General features: G+C 43.9%; 1 protein-coding gene across 1 annotated transcript in view; it reads left to right on the top strand.

Moving 5' to 3' along the window:
- The first annotated feature begins 682 nt into the window (after positions 1–682).
- Positions 683–8,101, top strand: part of LOC135108382 (roundabout homolog 1-like) — a 72,872-nt gene continuing 65,453 nt past the window's right edge. Inside the window, exon 1 of the mRNA XM_064019323.1 lies at positions 683–772. The gene's annotated coding sequence lies outside the window, so the exon portion shown is untranslated. The remainder of the gene's footprint in view (positions 773–8,101) is intronic.

Here is an 8,101-nt window from a genome sequence, read left to right as displayed (position 1 = left end):
TAATGTACGTTTCTGTGTCTCTCCTTGGTCTTCTTACGACACTCCATTGTTATTCTTACGAGTGTTATGGAGGCATCAGGCAGCCATGGTGTTGCTTTCCGTAATGATGCAAGTTGAGAGAATGAAGGCCTATGTTTGGAGGACGTTCATAAGACCAGCGGGTAACTGACGAACTGGTGGCAAACGAAACGAACGGTCTTTCATGTGAACTTCGAATTGAGAACGTGGAAGAGTGGCTGCGGTATTCTCGCTGCTGCTATGACGGTTAAGCGGCAGGTTGCAGATAGGAGGAGGAGGAGGAGAAACACGGTATCTTCTCTAAACGTAAGAGGAAAAGAAAAACTGGAACTGCATTCTCCAAAGTTTCCGCGTTATATCGACTTCTTTTGACAGTCCATGGAGTAAGTTATTGCAGTTTAGCAGGGTGTTCTCATGATTCTAGTGATACGTCAAGAAGCATTCTGTAAAATTAATAGGCGGAAAAAACACCATTGAGAACCTAACAAATCATGTATGTGGCCTTAAAAAGAGATGTTTTCATGAGAGTATAAAGCTTTCCAAAAATACGAAGCCAAGAGAGAGAGAGAAAGTATAAATGAGGCAACAAAAAATAAGTTCGAGGCTTCAAAGGGTCGCATGAACTTGGCTTCGAATCTCCGAGCCTCTTGAGTGACAGGAATTGGTTTACTGCGCGGCTTCACAGTGAGGCTAGTGGGCAATGTGTGATGGTGGAGGTCAGGGAGACTGGATGGCGAGAGGGCGCGAGTGTGTGGTGAGTGTGGTGGTGTTTATGGTGTCAGGAAGTGGTGACTGCTGTAGTAATAGTAGATGTGGTGATGGTGATGGGTGTGGTACTAGTAGTGATAATGGTGGTGATGGTAATGGGTGTATTCAGTAACAGTAGTGATGCTGGTGATAGTCTTTAGAGTGATAGCAATAACAGTGATACGTGTATGCAGTAACTTGTATTGGTGTTGATGGTGATGGTGACACATAACCCCAGTACTAACAGGAATCATACCAGTGATGGCCGACCGTGTAGATGGTGATGGTGACGAGGATTTGTGACGATGGTGACATGTGGCAGTGTTGACGTAACAATCTATTTAATGACCCACGTTAATTGCCCAGTTTACCCTTTGTGACCATCCAGTTTACTTCTCCCAACAAAGTATTATAGAGATGGGGTAGGCGCGGGGGGGGAGGGATGCTTGAGAGACGTGGGGTGGGTGGGAGCGACTGTGAGAACTAGGTAGGGGGAAGATGGTGGAAGGAAAGATGGCTGAGGAGAGGAATTAAGATAGGGGGTGGTGGGATAAGGAGAGGGAGAAAGAGGGAGGAAGGAAGGAGAAAATAAAGGGGGAGATAGGGAGGCAGGGGAGAGAGAGAAAGGGAAGTAGGAAATGATGGGGAGGAGAGAGAGAGAGAGAGATTCTGATTCCAATCGCTAAACACACTTAGACTAATACGATAACAAACTGATAAGGCACCGTATTTTGAAACACATCACTCACTCATAAGGACTGTTTTCGAGGCCCACAAATATGATCGATGAGGTTCTAATGACTGTTTTCCCACCGATTATACAGAACCCTTAATAAACTGCCATTATGAAAACACTTGATAACTTCATTGGAGTCGAGATAAGTCGCTGGAATGGTTGAGAATCCGCCCAGATGGAAATTTAAACTATTTAATTGCTACTTTGTCTATTATCTTAGTTATGTACAGACTTTTAATGTTAGGTATGTTTGGACGTGTTGGAAGGAAGGACGAACGGTATTTCTGATTTCCCAAGGGTGATGTAGGGATTGAAATGCTGCAGAGAGTGAGATTTAAGGCAGGGGGACAGCTATATAAACTTGTTCTATATTGTATGAGGTTGTGTACTAGCTTCCCTACGCCTCCGTGACAGTGGTGCCCAAACTGTCAACTTTTTTTTTTTTTCTGACCTACATAACGTTCCCTTTTTTGTTTCTGATTTATATAATGTCCACTTCTTGCTTCCAACTTATCTATGTAACGTCTTTTTGCTTGTGACCTACGTAACGTTCCCTTTTACTTCTACCTGACTTGCATAACATCCCCTTTTTTGTTGTAACCGCCTCACATAACGCTCCCTTTTTTGCTTCTAACAGACCTTCTTGTTCCCTTCCCCTCCACCACCACACGCATTATTATGTCGGCGGGTCAGAGTGGCAAGACAAGTCATTCAGCAATGTCAGTGTGGTTGGTATCAATGATGTATTAATAAAGTATCTAACTATCTATCTATTTATAAAACACAAAGGGGAGCAGAATCAATAGAAAATGGATTGGGGGTGACTGATGGAATTATAATTTGTACAGGTGTAAGAAAAAATATTTGTTGTATAGGGGGGAAAAAAAAGGAAGTTGCAAGAAGCCATCAGATCTACAGCTTCCTTTAGATTGGGAACCGCTGCTTTAGAATGTGCTGCCGAGTGTGCCTCCGAGTGAGCGACCATAGATTGTGGACGTTTGCATTAGTCCCCCATCGCCTCTCTTTGTTTACTCTTGAGTAGACTTGTTGGCGTAATCTCTTATCATTGCCCCACCTAACCAAGCAACAACACGAGAGTAATGCCGGAAGAATGAGCAGCGGGGATAAAAGAGAAAAAAGAAAAAAAACGAGAAAGGATTTATAGCTCTTGAGAACCGTGGAATCTTGCTCCATACTTCACGCGACAAGACACCGCAGTGATGAAATTCCAAGGCCACACAAGGTTTTCCCGGACAAATTCGCGGCATTACGTGGTGAAGTAATCTAGATGGACCTCCTTGTAGTTGAAATATTCTCTTGTGAAACTTTGCACGAATACTTACTTTCCTCGTACAGTTTTTCATAATCACACAGAGGGAAGGAAGCGGGTGTGCGGAAGTGTGTCTTAACCAGCAAACTTTTTCATTATTACACGTCGTGGTGAAACTGTTTCTTGCGGCTTAAGTAGCAAGATTTTTCACGATTATACACGATAAAGAAAGTGCGATGTTCTGACTTCGCTTAAAATCTTCATTGTTATACACGGTAATGAAATCCTTCTTCACTATCCAAACTTTTTTTTTTTTTCATAATCATACGTTAGAGTGCATATTCATTCTAAACTAGAAAACTTTTTTCATAATAACCCACTAGAGAAAAATACTGTGTAATAACTGTGTAATATTCTCTCTTAACTAATCTTTTCATAAGCATAAGCTGGAAAGGGAGTGTTTGTTTTGCATCAACCAACAAACTTAAGCATGATGAAGCTGTGATAGTTTGTGACACTGCGAAAACTGAGATTCCGACACGCTCGTTTGGTTGTCCCTCGTTAAACGTTAACCTTCCAGACAGCGGCTTAATGTGACCTCAAGAATGCACCGAGGTTCTTAACGCACTAGGGGTTCATGTGTGCGTCCGTGTTTGCGTGCGTGTTGTTAAGTGGGGAGGAGTAATGATACACACACACACACACACACACACACACACACACGTCAAGCTAGTGAGTAAACTATAAAAATTATAAACATTCTTCACGAGTCATCCCTTAAAAAAATACACCCCCCCCCTCCTTTAAAATAGCAATACATTGTTCAAAAGTCCTTAAAAACATGAACAAAAACGGAATAATTGAGCACGCTACAATGAAAGATGCAGGCGTCGTGCTTAAAATATCCCTAATCTTCGTGCAACCTTCATGCTATCGATCGCCCCGCGTGTTCTATCGATCGTCACTTTGCGAGGTGAAAAATAGAATCCGGGAGGCGGGTGATCTCAAGGCGCCACAGCTCCCTCGGGCAGGCCACCACCACCACCACCACCACAAGTACTTTTACCATCAAAAACACCATCAACATCTACTTCACTTCCGCCTCTCCACCTCTTTCTTTCTTTCCTTCTTTCTTTTTCTTCCCTTTCTTTCACTCTCATTCTTTTTCTTTTTTCTTTCTTTCTTTCCTACTGTGTTTCTCGATGCGTCATGTGTGCAAAATTAAAACAGTCAGTCATTGATAGTGTTAGGTAAGATAACATGTTTGCATGGTAGGCAGGATGTCTGAGTGGCAGAGCAGTATGGTTACGGTGAGACAGCAGAAGGACAGGGTAAGTGAGATGACGGAGGGATTACCGGAGGACAAAGTAAGCAGGATGACGGTAACGTGGCAGGGGGAGGAGGACAGGGTTGTCAGGATGGGATGTGTATGGGCGAATGATAGCGAAGTGAGGGCAGGGTGATAGGGACAAGGTAGGGGAAGGATAAAGGCAGCTGTGAGTTAAAATGATGGTAAGGAAACTGATGGCAGGGTGACTGGGGGACAAGGTAGGAAGGGGAGGGTGTTTGTGAGTTAGTCATGGTACTCTCAGTTCATGAATGTGTGAGGCGGGCCGTGACAACTCGCGCGCTGAACACCATAACATCAAACACTGCAAAACACTCCACGATTATTTCAGAGCTCCATAACCCAGCCGGGCCTGTACAAAAAGAACAATGGATATTCACACAGGCGCGAGTGCAGGTTCAGTCCATCGCCACACGGGCTTTGCGAGGCTGCGTGCTGTCTGTCACCTGGCGGAGGGACGCGTCCGCCTGTCCGTGCCGGCTGTGCGTTAACTCTTTTGACTGCTAATGACATTACTTTATTTGAGTGACGGTGGACAATTTTACCAAACAAAAATTAAGCTACATGCAATGAAAAGTTTAATAGATATTCAATCACCTTTGCTGTGAGTGTTCTTTCAAAATTGTAATCTAAATCTACACGAAACCATTTTACATAGTTGAAAGTATGCCATAGTAATCAAAGGGTTAAGGAATAAAGCTTCGTGTGTATGGCAACGGAGTGTGTCAGCAAATTTAGTATTTTTTTTACAAGCAGCGTTAATTTATAGAAAATGATCGCGTCAGATGAAAAGGAATTATTACGTAGACTGTTAAAACATTATTGGTTGACAGTAATACTAGCTTGATGTGGTGACAGATGCTAAAGTGTACCTAACCTAACTTAATCTAACCTAACTTAATACTTATCCAAGCTTTAAGATAGAGTTTTAGCTTCCCTCAGTCTTTTCCACTAAACTTTTTCCTTCAATCTAAAGTACTGTGAACTGCTGAGATTCTCCTTTATGAAACTTAAATTCCAAGATCTTAAGATTCAAGAATAAAGAAAAAAAAAAACGCATTAGAAGTTAATACGGAAGATTACTTCTAACTAAGCCTTATATTCTTAAACACTTTGCTCTCATCATGACTGTTTTCGAAAGCCACAGAGATCACAGGTGGTCTTCTCACAGGTCTTTTTCCCACAGATGGATCACAGGTGGTCTTCTCACAGGTCTTTTTCCCACAGATGGATCACAGGTGGTCTTCTCACAGGTCTTTTTCCCACAGATGGATCACAGGTGGTCTTCTCACAGGTCTTTCTTCCCACAGATGATGCAGAAATCCTAAACTATCACTAGAACCATAAAAACCCCTCGAGAACGTCAATAACTTCCACTAGCACTATTAAAACAAGTTGGGATAGGACGACGAAACATTTGAGGCGATACATACTAACAGTGTAAAAGAGCCTCAGACAACACCGATAACGAGGCAGCAACTCCATCACCCAACTAGTCAGGAAGCTCCGAGCCTGCCCAACTACTTAGCTTATTACTCGCAGGGCTGCTCTTCCTTTGATCGCGCTGAGTAATGCGAGGATGAAGGTTTATTGAAAGCACGTCCGATCAACACTATACATATTGTTTTAGTAATGAAGTGACGGCAGCAGTGTAAAGAAGTGTATATATTTTATCTTAACTTCAGGCGGTTGTTTACGTAAGTGGTATTGAGAGCGAGAGAGAGAGGGGGGTGGTGGAGGGGGGTTGCGTTCCGTTCATCCTCTCTCATTTTCCTGTTACCTAAAGCCTCTGAACGCACTGCACATGTTGGAAATATTATTCCCTCTAAAGGTGTACTGTAGCACTGGCGGGAGGAGTGTCTGATGGACTGGAGCAACCTCAATAGCTGAAGGTTGGAGGAATTTTGCAGGACTGTCACTGTCACGGCTGTCATCCTGCCTGTGTGTGTGTGTGTGTGTGTGTGTGTGAAGCCATAAGTAACTGAACACGCATACCCAGTTGTTTTGGCTACTGTCGTACAATGTAGCATATCTGAAACGCCTTGCTGTTTCATCACGACTATTTTCCAAGGCCACAGAAATGACTAGCTAAGTTCTCAAGAGTGGTCCCCCTCTTGATATGTCACTAGAACTGTAAAATCTCTAAAATCCCGTGTAACTTTAATTAGAGCCTTTTGAATGTAGTTGAGATGCTGGATGGAACCGTTTCAGTGTCTCGATTCTGTTGAAGCTAAAGATTACACAAGAGATCGTAATAGTCTGTGCTCGAAACGTAACAGTGGAGGTCATTTCCTAAACTCAAATCTAATCCCAGTCACCCTCGCATGTTCCTAGCAGATTCACCACGACCTGATCCTCCTCTGGCTGAATGACTCGCCTGTGGATCCTGGCGGGCTTAGCAACTGTGGCTCACGAGTTTAGTATTTGCCCATGAGCGGCGTGGGGTGAAGCATCGCCTCGTATTCACACATGCTTTGCTCTCTCACCACGACTATTTTCAAAGGCCGCATAGATGACCAGCCGGGTTCTAAAGACTATAGAAATCTTGTTTATCTGTCACTACTACTATAAAAAAAAAAAAAATCCTTTAGAAATCGCGTCACTTCAACTAGAACCTTTTTGAACATAGTGAAGGTGCAACGCAAAAGTGTTTCAGAATATGATCCTATATGCACTGGGTTGCCGTGCGGGGTGTGGTCTGGCAGCACCTTCCCTCCGCCCATCGCGCTGCGCTCCACGAGGCTCACGGGTTATTAATTCTGAAGAAGGCTGCCGTGGATGGGATGCGAACTCGGGTCTACAAAATTTAATCCACTGTATTCTCTCTCTCTCTCTCTCTCTCTCTCTCTCTCTCTCTCTCTCTCTCTGCCAATTTTCCCCGTCATGCTATCATTTCTTACCTTACCTTAATCCCTCACCCTGCCATCGTCCCTCACCCTGCCACGTCCTTAACTCTTCTGCTGTTCCTCTCTCTTCTTACTGAGACCTTCCCCTTCGCACAGTATCTCACCCTGCCATTATCCTTCACCCTACCACTTTCTTTCACCCTACCATCTTTTCTCACCGTGCCACAGCCCGTTAATTAAAACTACTACTACTTCTGTGCGCCCTTGGCCTTTGTTCAGCATTAATGTACAAAGGAACCAGGGCTACTCAAAGCAAGAGAAGTGAGCATTTATGGTGTAAAAATTTATCAGAGCGCCGGAATGAAGTAGGTGTGGACAGGAGGAGGAACAGTGCGGGACGGTGACCTGCAGAACACCGTGCAGTATTTTCAAACACCTCTGCGCCGCATCTGCACTACGTTCAAAAGGCTCTAATTGAAGTTAAACGGGTCTTTAAGTGTGTTTTATAGGGTTCACGTGACAGATTGATAGAATTTATATATTATCAACAGGTGAAACACTCTAGGGAGAACCAGGCTAGTAATCATGGTGAGAGCATAACATTTCTTAATACGGCCCAGGGGAGGGTAACACTTGGGGCGGGTGGGGGAGGGGGGGGGAGTGTAAAAGCAACGGAAACGCATGCAGTCTGAAAAAACAAACAAACATTCTTTGCCTTCTGAGTGCATTTAGTAAGTCACACAGGCATTATTAATTAAGGGATCTGGAGGGAGAGAAAGGAGGTGAAAGGGAGGAGAAAAGGGAGACAAAGAGGGGAGGGGAGGGGAGAGAAAGGGTTAGAAGGGAGGAGAGAGGACGGGAAGTGGATTTAAGAGAGGGAAATCAGGGAAGACTAAGGAAATAGATGTGAGGGAAGAAGGGAGGAAGGAGAGAATTGAAGATCGGGGGAAGAAGGAAACTGGGTGAGAAGAGTGAAGAGGAGGAGGAGGAGGAGGAGTTTAATGGAAGAGAGGAGAAGAGAAGTGTGTAGGAGGAAGGAAAAAAGAAAGAAAGAGAGAAATAGATAGAAAAATCGAAGAGAAGCTAGTGCGAAGAAAGAGGTGAAGGAAAGGGAAAAGAAAGTTGGAGGAAAGAGG

The sequence above is a fragment of the Scylla paramamosain genome, chromosome 17, assembly GCF_035594125.1.
Source record: "Scylla paramamosain isolate STU-SP2022 chromosome 17, ASM3559412v1, whole genome shotgun sequence".
Lineage (NCBI taxonomy): Eukaryota > Metazoa > Arthropoda > Malacostraca > Decapoda > Portunidae > Scylla > Scylla paramamosain.
This window is presented reverse-complemented; position numbering and strand designations above follow the sequence as displayed.